The 22,004-nt window shown below is 39.4% G+C and overlaps 1 protein-coding gene across 1 annotated transcript in view; it reads left to right on the top strand.

Annotated features, from left to right (window-relative positions):
- Window positions 1–17,856: 17,856 nt before the first annotated feature.
- The window catches only part of LOC113062652 (glutamate receptor ionotropic, kainate 5-like), a 77,389-nt gene continuing 73,241 nt past the window's right edge, over window positions 17,857–22,004 (top strand). Inside the window, exon 1 of the mRNA XM_026232651.1 lies at window positions 17,857–18,041. The gene's annotated coding sequence lies outside the window, so the exon portion shown is untranslated. The remainder of the gene's footprint in view (window positions 18,042–22,004) is intronic.

Here is a 22,004-nt window from a genome sequence, read left to right as displayed (position 1 = left end):
AAAAAAATAAATAACAGGCATGTCAAATATAAAGTTGATGTTAAGTTAAAAGTAAATTATTAAAGAAAAGTAAATATGCTCTGAAATGTAGTGAAGTAACAGTTTTCTGAAATAAAAACTATACTTCAAGAGTTGTCTGGACCTGTTTTTAATGATGCCTTTTCTCCTTTTAATAGTTTTGTAGTCCCTGCCCATTTTTCAAAACATGACGAAAGCAACTCTTTTTGGAACAACACAAGGGGTGAGTAAATGCTGACATTTTAGGAGGAAATATCCCTTTGAGTTTTGCTCAAAACCACAATCTTAATAACTCATAGCTTGCAGGGTTTGCAACCTTTCTTTTACCAACGCAGTATACGAATGCAGTTTATGCATGACTCAACCTCCTTTGGCCTAGTTACATGACACCAATAACCTGCGACAGATTCGAGGTCTAATCGAGTTTAAACTCGCTGCTCACCCCACAGTGGCATCTCCTTCAACCACCCACACAAACTTCCGCTCATACACACTCAGTTGGCCGCTGCAGATAAAACATTGGCAGGGCTGGCCATGCAAACAGGCCAGGCAAGCACCCATAAATTAGGGTGTGCAAGCGGAAGTAACAGTGCAAGCAAAACGACTCTTTAACTGTGATAGCAGGGGGTTTCTGATTGCACCAGTGCAGTTCTGTGCCCCAACGCTGTGTGTCCTCTAGTAGACGTGTTTTGGAGGGTAATAAGAAAAGAAAAAAAGATGAGTGGTGTAACAGAGCCTGTGTCTACGAAATAGCTGGAGAATCGGTCAGGCTGCTTGATGCAAATGAATCCTAACTGGTTTATAGTCCATTTTTTAAATGACCGAGACATAATGAACTTGTGCAGTTAAAGCCAAAGCGGCTGAATTAGAGTGTAAAAATCCTTTTGCAGTTTTGGCTTCCCCAGAATAATTGGTATGGTACAAACCACATCTTTGTTGTGCTGATGCAAGAGTTTGCAAAAAGATTTGTTTAATTATTTACTTGAGCTTCAAACATTACATAAAGCGCTCTGAGAATGTCTGCTGACACATTGGTGCATGGTGCAAATTTAAGCAATGTCCTCCTCTCCATTGGTATGTTTCTATACAGGCTTTACTTTTGTTCAGTCTGCCTTAAGGGATTTAAAGAGATCCTAATGCAATTTTAACATATCCGCTAAAGATGCATTGGTTTGGTGAGTTACACACCAGTGTTCATTCCAGTGCGGTCTGTGATAAATCCTTCCCTCGCTACGAGCATCTCCCGCTGCACTCGCTCTTACGTCAAGGTCAGAAGGAACATGTTAGTCTTGAAGGAGAGAGAATTAAAAAATAGTTCGGCCTGATGTCTTAGTAATGAGTCATACACCTTAAAGGCATAGTTCAGCCACAAATGAAAATGGCGTATGTTATTATTTCTTCAGTGGGGGAACATTTTGAAGATGAATTCAGTGCCTGTTTTCATGCAGTTACAGTGAAAAGGAATGGAAGATTTTTAAAGAATAATGATTTTAATTTAAAGCTGGCATATGACTAGAAAAGTCCAGTCCAGACTTTCGTGTAACTTTATTTTATCTACTTATTTGTTATTTTACATTTCATCAGAATTATTGCACTTTTAAGCACAAACCAAGAGAATCAACTTGCATGGTTTCCTCGCAGATTTAATCGCAGCAAACGACCGCGTTAAAGAAAACCAACTGACTGTATTATACATTTGTTTGAGTAAAATATCTTTGCTGGTGTTTTCAGTTTCAGAGGGTGTGCTCATGGTTGCCAGATTTGGAATTAAGTAAACCTCTAGGCAGAAAATGTATTTGTGATTGGGGGATTTTTAACACTTGGCAATCTGGCAACCGCAGCCATAAAAGGTTGTGGAGGCTTGTTACCAGTAAAAAAAAAAAAAAAGTGGAAATGCAAAATTTAAATTAAACATTTTCAGGATAAAGAACCAGTAAGCAAATATTAAAAACAATTATGCTTAATAAATTTGGAATTCAAAGGACAATTCATCATGCAGCCCAACCTTGACATTTCTTTGTAATTATCTGTAAAATTTACAGTGAAAATGGTTTCATAGTAAAACCCCACACCATTTTCTTTGCAGTGTAAACATGCAAAACAATCTCTAAAATCTTTCCACAGTAATATGGTGAATAAATGACATAATTAGCATTTTTGTGTGAAATATTCCTTTAACTGTGGATTTAAAAAGCTTCACCTGGAGGCCGAGGAGATGATTCACGTCCTGTGAATGTATTTATTCATGTGGGATACAGCACACGGTGGAAGTTACTATCTGATTTTCTGGAACGTGTGCTGCTAAGCCAAACTGAATTCATTTTATCACTACTGTTGAATCACATGCGTGTTTATTTCTGAGTCCACCTCCATGCACATGTTTGTAAAGTTTCTCTTCCTCTACCGGTCTTTGTACGTTTGTCACGTTGTCTTTACATTCACACCGGGCTGCTTTAGGCAGAATTGTGTTAATAAACTGCGATCTCCTCCTCTCGCTCATCCAAAAACGATGAACACACAGCAGCAGCGGCAGAGGAAGAGATGAAGAAGAGATGCAGTGGAGCGTGACACGTCGAGCAACACTCGTCACACTACCCTCTGCCAAAGCTCATGATGGCTGTGCAAAACCGCTCCACTGCCTCTCTCCGGCTCGTCCTGTTAGCTGCTGCTGTACTTCATCTCTGTCCTGCTTTGTTATTGTTATTAAGAAAGTTTGTGCAGGGTGCAGCGCTGTCGGCTGTTTCAGAATATTGTGAGAAATTATTCTGAAACTCAGTCGGGGGTAGTTTTCTTGGCTGACACGCAGTTTGGAGGAAATGCTGTCATATTATTATTAATAATAATAATACATTTTATTGAGTGCTTTTCAAGGTACTCAAAGACGCTTATTAATTATTAGTGATGCCTTCTAAGCCATTTTTGGGCAATATCTCATCTTGAAGCATTTGTGCTACGAAACTTATCAAACTTAAGGCTCGTTTACATCAAGAATGATAACCATAACAATAACTATATTAGGGTCCACACCAGTGTTTATTATAAACATGCATTGCAATTTTATCATCTGTCTCTTTAAATGCTCAAGTTTTTTAAAGAGCCAGTAAGATGAAAATTCTAAGCTTCCTATCACTGTTTATAAGTCCTGTACATTAGGTTTAAATCCATCCAAGGTTAAAAAAAACATTGTCATTTTGTCAAAATATCATTTTAAAATTACCTCAATTCTCAGAGATCCCCAAACGGTTCACGCGAAGCTGTTCAAAAGATTCAGTTTCCTTAAACCCCACCTTTCGGTAGCATACTGTGTTCTGATTGGTCAACTAACATAACCAGTTTGGATTGGTTGTTCCGCACACACCTCCACGGTAAACTATGCGTTAGCATCTGTTTGGGGTGAATTATTCCTCTCATCGCGAAGCAAACAGTAAAATAAAAAACTTGAACAGTCTCGCTGCTTTTTCTTCTGTGTGGGTGTATTCAAGCCTCGCGCCTCAGTTTGAATCTGAATAGCACGTTCAGATAACGAAGGGAGACATGAAAAACAGACATCACGTTGTTTTCATATGGATTACTTTATCACAGAATATCTGTTTTTGGCAGCACTTGTTTAGTTTTAAAGTAGACATGTCAAGCTTTCTATAGATATCTCTCTCATGTCTCTTTGTTGAGTATTCACGGAGTTACACTTCATTTTAATAACGTGTTTGTACATGACGATCAGCGCAGACAAAGGCTGCAGACAGCACACATACTGATAAGACGCTCGGGAGAAACCAAACACATAACTTCATAATCATACTTCGCGTTGTGATTCGGAGATGCTCGTTGTTCTAAATAAAGTTGGTAATGAACCCTCTTTTATGGCCAAACGCAGAGTTCCGTTTCTCCCAACACAGTAGGCGGAGATTATTATGCAAAGTGTTCCTAGTGACGTGCATAGAGATGGGCAAAAGATTTGAAATCTATAACGACTCGTTTCAGCGATTCAGAGTCGACTCCTTACTTTATAAGCCAATAACTTTATAAATCGTGTACTTTTTGGTTTAATTATTTGCACATTGTTTACATTGATGGACAGCTACATCATACACTGTAATACAGGTAATTTTTTATTTCCCATCTGTGTGGCTCTTTAAAGTTGGGTGGATTCAGATTTACCTTCAGTTATTTTTAGCATTAATCAGCTGCAGAGAACTTTAGTATCACCGAGATACTATTATATTTCAATGAATATTTTGAATACTTTTTATTATATTTTCTGTTTTCATTTCATTTTGTGTTTTGTTTTCAGTACCATTTTTATTATTGAGTTAAACTAAATGAAAATGAGAAATGTTGCCTGGCAGTTTTTATGATTAGTTATCTTTTTAGTTTTGTGTGTGGACTTCACTATTTTGATAGAATTAAAAGGATAATTAAAACTTAAAGAAATTATAAAAACTATAGTTATCGTTCTTGTTTTGTATTAATAAATTACTATGTAATTAAAATGAACTTTGCTTTTTTAAGGTTATTTTACTCTTAGTTCTCTGCTTGTATCTTGTGATGAACTTCTAAACTAGTGAATTGGTTTTTAAAAGTCTTATAGCTGTTATTTGAAACAGAATCTTTATTTCTGAGTCAAAAGTCTACATTTCTGTTTTGTGAGCATGCAGTGAAGGTCAGTCAGAAATCAAGCTTGGCATGAGGATGAAGATGGCTGGTGGTGCTGGGTGAATAGTAAGGTCAGGTTGAGACCTATGCGGTCATCTCTGTGTGACTCAAAAAGGAGCTTGACCTTCATTGGCTCTTACTCCAGGCTCAAACCTCTGTTCTGTGTGTTGCGTATGCTGTGCACACAGCGCTTTCCTTTTCCAAATCTGCCCTACGACCCGTCATCCTTCAACACTGGCATAGACAAATGTGCACAGCCACATCCATACCTCTGGCAATCTGGAAAATACTTCCTCATTAAATAGCATTGGAGAGTTAACTGACTTGATGATATTTTTAGTAATGCTATGTTAATTCAGTTATAAAAATAACCTATAATAACCTATAATTAATAGGTTCCACAAAAATATTAAACAGAACAACTGTTTTCAACACTGAGAATAATTAGAAAGGCCTTAGCATATTATTATGATTTCTGAAGGATCATGTGACACTGAAGACTGGAGTAATGATGCTGAAAATTAAGTAACATTTTGCAATGTATTCAGATACAAAATTGTTATTTTAAGTTGTAATATTTCACAGCATGTTTGTTTTCTGTATTCGTGATTAAATACATGCAGCATTGGTGAGCAATGAGAGATTTCTTTATAAAAAAAAAATAAAATAAATGATTGACTGTTGTGTATTTTGTTATATGATTTGCAAAATACAAAGGTTATAGAGACTGATATGTGCAGCGGGATTAGTATTATGGGATGGCCCAGACAATGGATGTGAACAGTTGGCAGTTGCCGGGGACCGCCGGCCAAACTCTAATGGTGTCAGTCTTCCAGCATTGTCCTCTTCCTAATGCCCAGCACACTGACCTCACAGTGTGGTGATACTGGCTTAGGCCTGGGTCTGCAATGCAGGGGAAGAAAAGGTGGGAGGGCAGAAGGGGTGGGAAAAAGAAACACGCGAGTTTACATGCATGCAATGACACTGTCATGATGCCCACAGGGTCCTTCGACATTTATTGTAGTCTCCACTTTTCAGGCAAACGGTATTATCTTAACATTATGGACAACCAGCCAAATTAGACAAGCAAAATGAGGCTCTTGAAACGGATCTGAGATCTGTCCTCGGGGGTGTGAGGTAGGCAATCACTCTTTGCTACTATCAGCATTTATCAAGAGCTACGTTATATTTGGCGCTAACTCCTCGGCCACGCACGTTCTCGCAGAAAGCTGATTCTTGCAAATCTCTGACTTAATGTTAGTGTGTTTTAATGACAGTTTCTCGATAATTCATCATTCTTTGAGCCTCGTGTCTGTTTGCAAATGTCCGAGGTGCCTGGGGCATTGTGATAGTCTTTGGTTGGGTGCAGCGGGTGAGGAGCAAGGTCAGAAATGATCCAATATAGGAAGCGGGTGTTAAATTCAAATGCGTTCTAGCAGATGTTTTGGATGATATCTTGTGCGTGATTTCAAGCCACTTTTTGCATTTGCATTTGATGTTGATTTGATTTTATAGACCAATAATTGTTATATTCAGTCATTTGACAAAAAAAATGTATAATAATATAAATAAATAAATACCGTATTTTTTGGACTATAAGTCGCATTTATTTAGAACCAAGAACCAAGAGAAAACATTACCGTCTCCAGCCGCGAGAGGGCGCTCTATGTCTTCAGTGTAGACTACAGGAGCACTGAGCAGCATAGAGCGCCCTCTCGCGGCTGGAGACGGTAATGTTTTCTCTTGGTTCATTTCTCTCGGTTCGTCAAATTAATTTTGATAAATAAGTCGCACCTGACTATAAGTCGCAGGGCCAGCCAAACTATGAAAAAAAGTGCGACTTATAGTCCGGAAAATACGGTATGTATTATTTAATATTGCAGAAAAAGTCAATATGAAGCTACAATTTAAATGATAATTCTTCTATTCACCCTCATGCCATTTCACAGCCATATGACCTTTTTCTTTTGTAGAAACACTAAATGGATTTTCCAACATTTTTCTTGAAGAATATCTTGGCCACTCTTTTCAGTATAATGAAACTTAATGAGGATTGAGGACGTGCCAGAGTTATCGTATGGCTTAAGAAGACCAGCATATGGGTGGATTTTATGTGCTTTCATTGTGCTTTTATTGTGCTTTTTTTGTTCATTTTGGGGCCTAAAGTCAGCATGATAAGAATCTGTTTTCTGAATGTATATTATAGAGCTCAAATGCATGTTATATTAAACACGTTCCTCTGAGAAAGTCCCACAGGTTTGGAACACCTTGTTTTTTACCTTTTAATTCCTAAATAAAAAGGTAAATTAAATGACAGTGGTGTGGAGAAGTTGATGGTAAACGAGAGACAGGGCACTTAACCTCATACAGACCTGGAGGGCCCAGGTGTCTACAGTTCAAGTGTCAGGTTAAATGTAGTGACCTTCTATGTAGACGTGTAGCGCGTGGGTGTCTTGAATGACAGGAGTGCAATTATTTCCAAGCCAATTCTTCGCCTCTGTTATTGCTGCTTTCGTTGTGCTGCTTCTGGTGGTCACTGTGTCATTTTCAGCTACGTCACCTAGAAGCAAAAAGGGGCTATGCACAAAATGAGCCTTCATATGCCATGGAAAGTTAACGGTACTTCATCAGTGGCAGTGAAAAGTCTTGCGGCATTTAAAGTGTGATCACCGGCGTAGACAAATACCAAGAAGCAAGAAAGAGAAGTGAGAAACAAACCAATGGCAAAGCTAATCAAGTCTCTGCCTGGGGCACAAGGCTAACAGACACACTCTTAAAGAGTCCTAAAAGCTCTTGAAATGCACTTCTCCTTAATAGCTTCCATCTTATATTTTGCCCTTCGTGCTGCCAAGCCCCGCATTGAGCGTTTGATTGCTGATGTCTTATTCACATTATGCTGAGAAGGAATACTATTTAAGTTATGTTGATGCACACCCTTTAAAGGCTTATTATTTGTGTTGAAAGCTCAATTTCACACTGTGTGAGACTGGCACACTGTTGAACGGATGGATTTTAAATTGATTGGAGAGTTTGTGACAGCATTAACTTGAAGACAAGCTAGATTTCCGTGAGGGTTTATAATGGTGCAACGTTGTGTATTTTGTACAACCCATGTTTTATATTTGCTGCAATTGAACAGTAGAAACAGTAGTTGGAGTAGGGTTGTGCTGTAAAAGCGGCGGTGTGAAAAAAAAAAAAGTGTTATTTGTTATAATAACCTTATTACTACTAATAATAAATTATTCAATTAATTACAGAATAAAGTACTGTGCACGTACCACAGTATAGTGGTGGTATCAGAGTGCAATAACATGGTCCATGACCACAAAATATATTCCATATGTCCAGAGTGTTATGTCATTAAATGATGCGCTGGACGCCCACCATCCCACAAATCACTGCGTGCTTTTGAAGTGAAATACATTACATAATTGCAGATGGCTGTCCAGATGGTGATTATGCTCACCTCGAAGATGACCACATGTTTTGGCGAAGCTCACATTGATCTGCTCTTGTTTCAGTTCATCCTTTCAAAAGTCATTGGGAAGACTGCACACTCACGCCATCGCATCGTGTCAGATCCGCACTGAACTTTTGTACCGCGGCAGGTTTGAACAACAGAGCTGCACGCTTCATTAATTGCAGTGCCGGACTGCAGTGCTGCTTCAGTGGCGTGTGTTTGGGGAAGCTGCTGTGAGTTCCCGCTCTGCTCTGATCATTTTTCCTCTCACAGATTCCTATCATCACATTGATCACTGCATGGAGCTCATATAGAGCAAATGATGGATCCCCACTGCACACTCCCTCTGTGAGAGATGATTCCCCCTCTCTTTCTTACTTTTTCAACTCATCCCTCTTTCATCATCTTTTTCTCTCTGTTCATTTCATCTCATCCCTCGTTTTTTGTCATTTCTTCATGCAGTCTCTTTTCTCTCTGTTTTTTCTTCATCACATCCCTCCTACACTTTCAGTTTTTTCCTTTTGTTTCTCTTTCATCTTACCTCTTTTAGAATCTTTTTCATCCCATCTTTTTTCTGTTCTTTTTTTCTTCTTTCTATTTTTCTTCTCCTCTTTTTCATGCCATCTCTTTGCTCTATTGTCTCTTTCATCTCATTTATCTTTATCATCTCATCTATTTCCTCTTTTGTCGTTTTCGTTCCATCTATTATTTTACATGCAGTCTCTTTTCTTTTGATCGCATCCCTCTTTTTCAGGTCATCTCGTTTCTCTTTTGCCTCATTCTACTTTCTTTCATCTATACTCTTTCTATCTGCTTTCTCTTTTTTGTCTCTTTTTTTAAATTTCTCTTTAATTGTTTCTCATCTTTTCTCTTTCATCTCAAACCTGTTTCATCTGTTTTTTGTTCATGCATTTCTCCTTTTATTCCTCTTTTGTAATATCACTTTTACAATATTCTCTCGCTCTGTTTTCTTTCAACTAATTCCTCATTCTCTCTCTCCTCTATCTTCCCTTTCTCTTTCTCATGTTCTCCTTGTTGTCTTTCATCTCATTCTCCAGTACGTCATTTTTTTTCTCACATCATAGTGCCTTTTTTATTTCCATTATCTCATTTTGTCCCTCTTTTAGTCTCTGGCCTCCTATAGGAAATAAAACTGAATCTATTTAATATCTCAATGGTTTCTTCTCACACTAGAGAGCAATGAAAAACAAATAGAGACATTGACTGCTTCTCAGACTGTTTCTCCTGAGAACAAGACCTCAGTAATCTCTTCATATCATTTTCTTCTCTTTACCTTTGCCCTCTGTTCCAGCTCTTTCCAGCGCACACACAGTCCTCTATATCAGTATGTTGTGGCCTTGTGAAGGTGACTCTCCCTGCAGTGACTGCCAGCAAGTGGAAGTGGACGGGAGAGGGAATGTGTGTGGACCTGTCGTCTTCTCCTTCTGTGAGTCAGGACAAGTCAACGCGGTGAGTGTGCATGAATTTACATGTATGAAGCCTCACAGGTGTCCTGTGGATTGGACTGTGTGTGTGTGTGCACACCATACATCTTCATCAGTCATGCTTAATGCTTCATTTCCACATTTGACATCACTTTGCCCGTGCTTAACTTTGCCTCTCCTCCTCCTGCTCTTCCCTCCCACTCTCTATCGAACCTGCAGCCCACCCTTCCCCACTTTGTCTCTCTCTCTCTCTCTCTTTCTCTCTCTCTCTCTACATGGCTCACCATCTCTCGCTCTGTCTCACTTGCGCATTGATAGTGGCGCTCATGTGACCCGAATGCTGATTGGCTAATCACTATTCTATGGATGAGGTCGTGTTGTGGGACAGAATGTCAATCTGTCTCTCTCTCTTTCTATGAACAGAGGGACCACACAGTCAATTGTGGGAGAACAGAATGAGTCTCTCTCTCTCTCTCTCTCTCCATCGTCTTCTCTTTCAGTCCAGCTGAGATATATAGGGCCAGATAGTGGTACGCTTGATTACGTTTCATTTCACCTGGATCACTTGTGTTTTTTTTTTTTTTTTGGCATTGGGGAGAGAGTGTGAGCTCTGCCACTTTTCTCCTTTAGCTCTTCTCTAGTCAAGCAGTAATAAGATGTTAATTAAAGCTAACTACTAATTATATATATTTAAAAAGTAATAACTTCAAAAGGTACTAATATACACCGTTTAGAGGTTAAAAAGGTAATACCTTTTTAAAAGGTACCTCCCCAGTGACAGCTTTTCAAAAAAATAAAATTCTGTGAGTAGTGAAACAAAATGTTTTTGCATGTGTAATAGTGAGAATTTAAAAAGACAGCAGTGGTAGTACTATAACTATATAAATTAAATATATAAATACATTTTTAGCTATTCTTTTTACCTGCCATGTAGAAAAATTACTTTGATACTGTATGTAAAACATGATTACTTTAATTGAGTCTCAGCAAAATCTGTACTGCAAGCTAATTATAATTTGATGAATCTGTCAGACTTTAAGGGATGATTTTTATATTGTGTAGTAGTTAAGTTGAGAGCTGGAAATGTCAATGATCAGCCGCTTTGTTTTTTGTCTGAAGAGTTGCTTTGCTGTGTGTTTTGCTGTGTTTTGTAACTAGTCAAATAAAACTGGCAAGATGTGCTATGTTGCACACCTTAAAAACAATCATCAGTAGACGTTTCTAGATTATTTTGGATATTTAAGTGCCGCTGCGTTCGTGTTTTTATTAACACACACCTAAATCAGGGCCCTTTGTGTAAGTCTTTGCTAATTAACATTTGATTTACTATTGCTGCTTTGACGATGATTTGCAGCTGATCTTGCTTTTGTGTTAACAAACGCAGCTGATGATGGGCGATCTAACGCTCCACATTTATTAAGATTGATGATTTTGTTGTGATGTTAAAATGAATGAAAAGACAGCAGCAGTCAAAGGCTGCTTTGAGGGCATCACATTCACATCTCTGTGCTTGGCCTGTCGTTTGTAAGGTGCTTATAGGACTTTGATTGATCTCTTTGTTTCATCTTTTTTTTTTGTAATATAACTATCAAGCCCCTAGATATACATAATCCTACATGATATTTATGCAAAGCCTACTGTCAGCACATGTGACCCTATAAATGACTTAATGCAGTGTGATACCTGCATCTCGCATGAATTTTTAAATCCTCACTAAGTTTTGAATTATAGTCTTGTTTTTCAGTCAGGTGAAGGATTTTATGTTTATTGCATTTGATTTAATTCAATTGAACTTAATTCAGTTACATTGCAAATTAAAGTGGCATAAAAAAATTATATAATATGTTTGCATGTATATCTAGTTGCATTCAAAATTATTCAACCCCATTTGGGATGGCTGTCCTGCAGGAAATTCCATTGATCATCTACCTTCAGTTTCTGCAATGAAGTCTTCACAATATTTGCCAAAAATGGCCTGATACTTCGAAGAATCCATGATGGCCTTTATACATTCAAGATTTCCACTTGCTGCAGCAGCAAAACACCCCATTACTGGACTGGTCCACCTCCATGATGTTCTTCTGCTCATAAACCTCACCTTTTTTTTGGACCAGACATACCTCTGATCCATGGGTCCAAATAGTTTCAATTTGGTCACATCACTCCATAAAACATTCCTCCAGAACTCCACAGGTGTAGCCAAATGAATTTGAACATGTTCAAGATAGTCTTATGTTCTTCATGGTCAAGAGTGGCATTTGGCAAGATGCCCCAACATGAAGTCTGTACTTGTCTAGTACTCTGCATTAAACTGATTTGTCCTCCTTTTTGATCAGGCAATTTTGAAAGGCTTGGCAATTTGCTACTCGACTTTAACACATGCATGGGCTAAGTTTATGTATATGTAACAGTTCAAGCTAATCCTGTTTCCTAATAGCATTTCTAAAGGCTTAATTGTATTTTAAGACAATTTTGATCCCTATCATACAAATAAGTGACTTAAAAACAGCAAATTATGACATAGCTGTGTTATTAAAATAACAAATACAGTAATCTCACTTGTGTGCCAATCCCAAATTGTTTAAGGTTATTGTGTTCCAAGTTCTGTGTCATTTTCTCAGATAAATTGTAAATCTGCTGCTGGTTTATATAAGAGAGTATTCAATAGAAAACACTTGCTTACTTGATACAGGTAGTACAAGTCACCAAAAGGGCAACTCACACCTTTCTAATGTAATATTCTGGGGTCGATAATAGTTTGTGAAGGCAGTTAACCTTTCATCTCAATGGCCATTTTGGCATTTTCATTTTTCTGCACTTCCTGCGCTCCATGTTCCCCCTCTCCGTTCTGCTGCCTTAATCTCAGGTGAAAACATGGCCATGCATTACATACATCAATAAGTTCCTGCTGTGAGATCTCATTTCCTGCTGTCATCCGTGCGGACCAATGTCCCAGCATTCCCACAGCGAGAGCTGACTCTACCAGAACAGAATAGATGGCTCATGCTAATGATAATAAATCAGGTACATCATCCAATCAAAACACTGTTTTGCTTCCGTTTGTGGTGCATTTCTGAATGTCACCGATAGTATGTTTGATTGCATGAGAAACATCCATGGGAAAGTGAGACAGACAAGGGACTCACAATAACCAGTTCCCCACAGGGCATCGCTCTGAGCTGGAGGAGAGTGTGAGGGTGAATGCACTTACCAATCACTTCACGTTGTGACTGACATAGTACACCTCAGCAGTGGTAAATTCACTATAACACAGCGTCTCATGGCTTATTGCTTTAGAATTGATGTATGTGCATGTTATATGTGCATACATCCATGAAAAGCTGCTGTGAACATTCTTGATGTCTTCCAGTTACTGTATGGGACAGACATGATTTTTTCAGGGTAAAGTCACAGTCAAACTAGACTTTGCACTCCATTGACTTCCGTTTATACTGCGTGCAAGAAAGTGGAGAAGATGGTACTGTATATTGCATTATTATTATTCTTATCTGTGATTTATTGTTTACTATAAACAGAAGCCCTAGAGCATGACATCACGTCTGGTTTGTTGTGTGAATAAATTCCTCGGCTTAAGGCTGAAAATACATTATGTAATTAAGGGATAAATGTCACTCTCACAAAATAAACCAAGCAGAGTGCTCGAGAATATGTACTGTACCTGATAATAATATCTTGCATTATCTTGAAGAGGTTTATTTTTGCAATGATATATATTATTATTATTATTATTTTTAATCATGCAAGGATTATTAAGTTGATAAAAAGTGAGTAATTTGAGACACATGAAACTACTTAAAGACATTGTTTGCCTGGAACAAAGGACAGTTACACTGTTAGATCATAGTGTCAGTAGTTTATTCTTCTTTCTGTAAGGATAATAAAGTCAGTACACTTGTGTAGTAACTTCTAAATGTCTTAATCTATCATTTCTGCCAAGAATTGTAAAGTACAGTGTGGAAATCCTCCTTGACATTGGGTGTATGTGTTTTGATGGTGGACAAAGCTCAGGAGACCAGTGTGACTGTGATGAATGTACATTTTGATTTAGATTTTACAGTATTTGTGGGAGTGAGAGGTATGAGCTGGAGAGAGAGAGAGAGAGAGAGAGAGAGAGAGAGAGAGGTGCTTCTGATTGGATTGGAGGCAGTGCTGAAGAGGCACAGAGACACAGTGAGACAGAACGAGAGGGCACGAATGCAGTTTACACATTAGCCCAGCTGCCAGAAATTACAGCAAGCTCAGTTTTGCCGGACTGGAACTGGGGGTGTGTGAAACAGGAGGATGGCAAGGACGCAGAAAATGAAGAGAAACCACCGTTGCATTCTCTTGGGAAATGATCTGTGGTGAATAAACAGAAACCGCAGAAGAGGCTGAGAGGGAGAGAGAGAACGGGGGAAAAAGAGGAGGAGGGGAGAGCCTAGCATCCTCTGAGGTAGCGCCTGTGGAGCCTGCTCATGCCGCTGCGTGCACACGTGCATGTGTGTGTGTGTGTGAGTGCATGGATGCTGACATGTTGATTTATTGCTGCATGTGTAATTCTCCAGGACTCCGATTAGCAAGTCATTTTGCATTTATGATGCCAGACGCTCAGACACTTGAGCTCATTTGATATATCGGTCTGATGTTTCTTCGTTTTCTTTTTCTTTTTTTTCATTATATCAGACCTTTTGGCATTCTGTTGAGGTTTAACGGTCTTTCTCTCTCTCTCTCTCTCTCTCTCTCTCTACCAGCACAGTAGACTTGCAGTGTCGCAAGTGAAGAAAAAAAAGAGCCATGGGTGAGTGTACCTCGCTTTTCTTGTTTGCTCTTCTTCATCCCTCGTTTCCATGCATGATGCACTATGAGTTGACCGCACTTATTTTCCTCACCCCCTTTTTTTCCCCTGAATTCCCTTTTTTTGTTATCCGTCAGCTATTTTATCCCCTTTCCTCGTCTCTTCATACTCTTTCTTTCTCTCTGTCTTTCATTCATTCTCTCATCTGTCACAGTCCCCCCTCTACTCCCCCCATCATCCCCCATCTGCCCGTCTCTCAACTGTCTGTGTCACAGGAGCGCTCAACCTAAACCAATGCGCTCGGGTCAAACGCATCCTTCACACATGCTTCGCAAACACACACGCAGTACTCTCATATCGTCACGGCTGTATATGCATCTGCTGGTAAACTCTGCTTGTATTTCATGGGTAAGGCAGCGAGGGTGTAGACTGATGGGGATTGTGACAGCTTACCCACGATGCTATGCTTTGGCTGGCTATGCTACCATTGCATCTGAGTGTGTGTGTGTGTGTGTGTGAAGGTTATTTAACTTTAGCAACTGGGAAGAAGGGGAAGCATACAACCACATAATGCTCATTACATTTATATGGTGCCCAAACTTGTAGTTGTAGCGCAAAATAAAAAAAATCCCAATGAGATCTCTTTAATATCTCACTTTTTTCTCCTAGACAGCAATAAGATTAAATGGAGACCAAATGGAAAAACCGCTTTATCAAACGCTTGATGTGATTTTTAAAGTACCGTGAAATAGCACTGAGTGAAATACTGTTGTTGTCTCTTCCTCTGTGTAAATGAGATGATGTAAAGCGTCGGCTTTATCAGGGAAATCTTCAGAGTTGTTCCACAAGCTCAGACAGAGTGGGGCAGGATAGAGGATGACAAAGCAGACCGAATTATGTTTCCCTGTGCCAAGTGCGAGAGAAAAACGAATCTTGTTTTCAACCTCTCACCTTCGCCTGGTTTCTTGGCACAATGCTCTGACTCGCTCACGGAAGCTTTAGATCACACAGAGAAAAGTGCAGAATGTGATCTCGGCGCCCTTTGCAGAAGTCTTTGTTAATATGTTTGCTGAAAGGTACGGAGTTTGATGTCTGCTAGGGCTCAGACCTATTGATTAAACATAACATGGTGTAATAAGGCTTTCAGTAGGCAAAAACAGATTGGTTTGGCTCCATGCATGATCCCTAAAAAAAGTGCAGTGATTTACCTGTGACATGCCATGTTTTTCAAGGACAAATGCACTGTGAATGTTTTCTCTAGAGAGCCACATTTCAATTGTTTTTTTATGTAAAACGCATTAGCACAGCTGTCACACAGAAACCAGGGCAACTGATCCCAAAATCAAGATTAAAATCCATCTACATATTTGTTAAAGTAATACTTTGTTTGCCAAGCAAGCCAAAAGCATGGCCTGTAAATACCTAATTATATTTCTCTCTGTGAGTCAAAACAAATCAAACTGAACTTGAGAGCCAAAGCATAATGCATTTTAATGGATTAATGTGTTTACAGTGTTAAGCACTCGATTCTCATTCAGTGATGTAAACAGCATAAGCTTGTGAGTGTTCATATTTAAAAGCACAGTAGATGGGTAGATTGACAGATTTAGAAACATGGCAGCCACTTGACCGCCTTCCCCTCTCTCTTTAGTCCAGCTACGGCTAACAGGGTTTACGTAACATTCAAGCATGCAAGGAGCCAGTGTTTCACTAATATTTACCATGGAACATTTTACATACGGTCACTCGTAACACCACTTCAACTCGGTGAAAATATAGTCACAGCGATTGTTCTCTGTTTAAAGGATTTGCCTTGGCTTCTCACTTGATCTGAAGGACAGGCAGCTGTACTTACTTTTTTCATATAGTGAAAATTGTGCTTGAAGCTCGTATATGTTGGATAAGATTGTGTTGAAATAGTAGTTTAAGAAGAGAAGGAGACAAAAAAAAGGTGGGCATGTTTGAAAGAAGGGACTTGGGAAAGGTATAAGGAGGGAGAATACCAGTGCAAGGACATCATAGAGTAAGAGGTGTGGATGATGCCACTGCACTTATAAAATGAGCACGTAATGGAGAAAAGACCATTTTGAGCCACTCTACATCACTGTGTCTTTTCCTACTTTAATTATATGTTCCTAATTGTCTGTTCCTCCGGCTTCAGGCTGTTTCCTGCTTCGTAAAGGCCCATTTCTCCACCCTTGACGTGGCTTACTGCTCCTTCCTGCTGACAGCAAGTTCTTCTTCCATACATCCCCAGACGCTCTCAGAATGCACCTACTTTCCTCCCAGCAAAGGAATGGTGACAGGAGTGCAGAGACTTGAGGATATCTTGTGTTAAAGAGCCAGCTGGGGACATAGGACCAAAAAGAAAGAACAAATCCTTGATTGGGATTTTTTTTTATATATATATATTGAAATCACTTGACATTTACTACTCCAAAACCATCCGGCGTTTTAAGTTGGAATGGAACCCTGAGGGGCCAAAGGAATAAGTGCTATCCAATCACACAAAGATCCTTTGATTTTATTTCGCACCGAGTGGATCCTAAGCGATACCATTCAACGGGAGATAATTGAACTTCCTGCCTGGCAGGCAGCTGAAAATGAAGAACTAGAGGTTCAAGTGGACACGTTCAAGCACCCCACCACTCAGAATCAGATTTCAGGCCAGTTCTGGTGGCGATCTTCTAGCAATCTGTACCGTTTGGTGTGTTTTTTCCCCACTTCTTGTTCTGTCCAGTTCTGAGAAGGGAAATATGACAATTGAACTGATTTTGGGAATGTCATGTGTTAGACCTCAATTAGATCTCAACTTTTAGACTAACATTCAACAGTTTACTGTGTAGGTCTAGAAAGAAAAAACATAAAGAGAGATCTGATAGTATGCATTGGATTGACAAGGCTGTTCTTCTGCAATCTGGGGCAAAAAATAAAATAAAGTATTGCATATCTTAGTTTTACTCTTCAGAATCAGGTAAACTGAAAGATAAGAAAGCGAAAAAGGGAGGGAGGGGACCAGATGCCACACATCGTTGCTAACTCCTACCTTTTGTTAAGTTAAGCTTCTTTTTCCATTTTTATCTTTTCATCTTGAAAATTAGATTTGTTTTGTTCTTTTTTTTCTTCCAGATGACCCTTAAGCCTGTAAGGGAGATCGTTACACATTGCAGTGACTGAGATAGGGTGGGGAAAAGGAGAGAGAAGCTTTATTTCCCCCCGAGCTTCTCATTTTTGCAGTTTTAGGTATTTATCTTGTCACTCCATCTCTGTTTTTACCCCCCCCCTCCTCCTCCATGCCTCTGGGAGAGCAAAGGAGAGAATTGAGTTATTTCATCTCTGCTGGAATTTTTTTTATTTGCCTTCCCGACTGATTTTTCTCCTGTACTCCTGTTTACCCCAGACAAAATGCAGTTGTATCTCAAGTCAAAATCAGGAACCTGATAGCGTTTGGAAAAAGATTCCTCAAGGAGAGAACAAGAGACGGAAATCTTCTGAAGCCTAACCCTCCCCTCTCCACCACCACCCCCCTTTCCCATCCAGTTTCAGAGGTGTCCTCGGATATTCCTTCCTCTTTTTCCCCGGAATCTGTCAGCATTCCCGACGGGACGCAGCCAGCTTGTATCCATGCCAATCCTTTGATATTAGCTCCCGGTGTCGTCTGCTTCATTCTGTGAGTAGATCGCACTCTCTCCGCCTGTCTGTGTGAGTGTGTGCAGTCGTGTGTGTGTGTGTTTGACTTTGGCTCCATATGGTGTTCAATCCCCCGTGTAGCTGTGCTTATCTATCGTCTGTTTATGTGTGTACGTCTGGGTGGGTGTTTAACTTGGATGTGTACGCTACGCGAATGTAAAAATGAGTCAAGGTTAATGGCACAGGCTTCTTTGCTGGGCTACTCTTGCAAATAGTGCATCGCTTGTTTTCCGTAGTGGACAAATATATGTTCTGCTGCAGATACAGCGTGTTTGTAGAGGCACGTATGTAGCAGGTGTCACAAGCGTAACGTTCTTGTGTGCATGTACCTTCTTGGCTATAAGGTGACACCAGACCATGATTAGTTCCCAGAGGTTGTGCTCTAATGAATGCAAATTGATGTAGATACACCCGGTGGAAGATACAATCATTTTGTGTAATGCTTTTTCATGAAACAAGCTCAATAGAGCAGCATATTTATTCTCTGCACTAATGCATGTGCGTTCGGCGTGAAGTTTATGTACAATGGAGAGGTTCATGGAGTATGCTGTGACGAAAGCTATTCATGATAAATGTGACTGACAATGCTATTGCGCTGAGAAATGATTGTTTTTTCCTGCTTTGCTCCCAGATTGAACAGCTGTGGTCTCTCTCTTCTCTCAGCCTTTTTCCCATCACTTGCTCAATCAGTGTCTGGACCTCACTTGGGGCCGGCCAATAATTGAAAAGCTATATTGATATTCTGCTCGGGGGAGACAGATGGGAAAAAATACACTTTTATTTACAGTTAATCGCATGGAGTGGGATACAAAAAGTGCTTGTGAAACACATTAGGTTTGAGCATCCTCTTTGTGCTGTTAGCTGGGCTTGAGAATGACTAGAAGGTTTCGTGGTTTACAGTGGGCTGACCATGACTTGTTGCCTGGCTGGTAATAAGCTTTGGGGAGATGAAAAATGATGCTGACAGGGCACCGATACGGACAAAACTGGGCGTTTTGTGTGGTGGGCCACAGTTCAAGGAGGATGTACATCTAAAAATGTCAATTGAATTGAATTGAAAAAATAGTGCTGATGTGGAGGTGTTCCTTTCGAAGAAACTGTTTTAGACCAGGGCTCGAGATGTGATTCACCACCTACATTGTTCTTAATCATTTAAAAAGGAGGTTTTGCTCCTACAGGAAGTGTAGTTTATTTTTATTTTTTATTTTTTGTGTGTGTGATGATGGGCAAGCTTTTTAAATGGCTTTATTCTTACAGTATGTGCTTCCTGTGGAATGACACCTGTTGGTTTGCTGCCTCCTGTTGGAAGTGTGGAAAGGTTGGTAAATCTCACAGTCAGAGTGGGCCCTTTCCCAAAAGACCATGTGTTTCTATCTGTAGTCCTGGCACTGCACAGGTCAGCTGCTGCATCACCGGTCAACATCTGTTGCACTCTTGATCATAGCAGGTCCAGGTTATAATGCTTGCAAATTGCATGTTCATATTTTGCTCTTTCATTCTAAAGAACTCATCCAGAGAACTCTTCATGCAAAAGATCTAGATATTGCAGTATAAATGCACAACGCATAATAAAGGTCACAATATGTATCGTAATACATATTGTATATTTTCTATTTTTCACTAGAATTATTGTTCAGTTATATCTAAAGAACTGTATTAGCAAAAGGTGAAGCCATAGAATAAAAAGTGATATATTATCTATACATTACTATAAGTTTAGCTATCCACTTGCATGGTGACTGGTTTAACTTTTTTGTTGTCTTGATAAATAACTAGCTGGTGTATATCAGAGTTTCCACACGTTTGACCAATGAATTCCCATGACATTTACAATCATTTGTGATTACTTTTAAAATTAATTTCAATATTTGGTAACCCTTTAGTAAAGGGACCAATTCTCTCTATTAACTAGTTGCTTATTAGTATGCCTGTTAGTTATTAGAATTATTAGTGTATTTATTAGTATTTCTGAAGCATATATTCTGATTAGGAGTTTGAGGCAAAAGTTGTAGTTAATGGTTTGTTAATAGTGAGAATTGGACCTTAAAAAAAAGTGTCCCAATAATTTTATACAGATTAAGCAGCAGCCTAATGCCACTAGAATATTAGTAGAAACAGGCACGTGCACAGGTAGGGCTCAACCTGTGCAGAGCACATGCCCTTTTTGCCCTTACACTCTGAAGTGCCCTTTTTTTTTGGTGGTGTTTTTATTTTATTTTATCAATGCTATTGGTCACCCTTTACGTCTGTCTGTCTGTTTTACAAATATTAAGCAAATGAAAGTTCTTAAAACGAGCTTGTGTAAATCTTATTCGATCCTCAAGCTGTCAGTAAGCTGATAACTCCGCCCCCCCATATTCATTGAATTAACTGAAGTTCCACAGCAGCCGCACAGTAGACAACAGCTGAGCTGAACAGCTGAGCTGAACAAAGTTTTGTGAAGGGTAAATAAATATCTTGTTGTTTGAATAAGTACTACTAAACACTATGTCTATAAAGACTCATATTTTATTTATTTGATGTCTGACTGACTCACTGACTGAGACATGTGGGACGTCGCCTGAGAGAGAGGGCTAGCATTTGCCATCTAGTCATAGCCAATATACTATTTTGGCCAAATACATTTTACCACAGGAAAAACTGAGCGCTCCGTCTATATAGCTACAAAAACTAGTTTATAACCTGTAACGTTAGATGAAAATGTAATGTGATGCTGGCAGCGGCAGGCGCCGTTTTAATGACGGACAAAAAAAAAAATCACATTTGCACACATTCGCTGGTCAAAAACTAAATATATTGATAAGTAATACAACAACATATAATTTGTTTTTACTATCGGAAAATCATAACAGGTGCGCCCCCGCGCTGTTTCGTACTGGAACTTACACAAAGCGACGAGTGATCCTCGTCACCTAGATTTCCAAGAAATTTCTTCTTTGATTTATGATTGCTGATACACTTAATTTATTAACATTTAGGCTAATCATGTTATTGTATAGTCTCCGCTCGTCCTCACGTGTATAAAATGTTGTAAGTAGGGGTGTGCCGGTTTCAGAATTGGTGATGACGATTATGACGTGAGTCAAATGTGACGGTTTATAACATAACCGTCGGGGGGGCGCTCTGATCGGTAAAGGGGCAGAGATTTCAGACCTCCGTTTATTAAGGAGATCTGTCACAAAACTCATCATCCGCGGCAACGTTTTTTGAGCAAAAAAAAGCTGCACCCGCCCGCCATCCGATGCAATGCTTTGCTGATGCGAGCCGCAAAAAAAGCCATTGCCATTTGCGCATTAGCTCCGCCCACTACCGGAGAAACTGGTATGTCTTCTGCTTGTTCGAAAATGAATATGAATAATTCTAAATGAACTCCATTATTTTGACAGGAGAAGACAACAAAGAATAGTTTACATATAGCGTGTTGTTTAAGCGTGGTAAGACTCTCGCTCTCTCTCTCTTTGCATGTGTGAGAAACAGCGCTATCAGTAAAGTGACGGTGAGTCATGCGCCTTCACAAAGAGTTAACAGAGCATCAAATACAGGTGCGCTGTGCGTCCATTGAGATGAACTGAAAAGTTCAGATCGCTTGATGGAGAGAGAACTCTGAAGCTCAGATGCTGAAATTAATGCAAGCGTCATGCGCTTCAGTCTATGTAGTAAACAAACCTGCACGTCTCTGCCATTCATTAATTCACACAGAGACGCGCAGAACACGGATTTATATTTTAAACAACTTTTGCGGCTTAACATTTACAGATACTGGTCCATATGGAGATTTGATTTGATTATTTTATGCTAACTTTGGCAAATTCCATGACTGTCCATATTAAAATGCAACTTTCATTTTCATGACTGGATTTCGAGATTCCATCCTCGTTTTCTGCTTTGCGGAAATCATAGAGCAAATTTCAAAACCACACCCGCCCGCCATCTGCGGATTATT

Source organism: Carassius auratus, chromosome 44 (genome assembly GCF_003368295.1).
Source record: "Carassius auratus strain Wakin chromosome 44, ASM336829v1, whole genome shotgun sequence".
In the NCBI taxonomy this organism is placed as follows: domain Eukaryota; kingdom Metazoa; phylum Chordata; class Actinopteri; order Cypriniformes; family Cyprinidae; genus Carassius; species Carassius auratus.
Note: the sequence above shows the minus strand (reverse complement) of the source record. Positions and strands in the feature narration are given on the sequence as shown.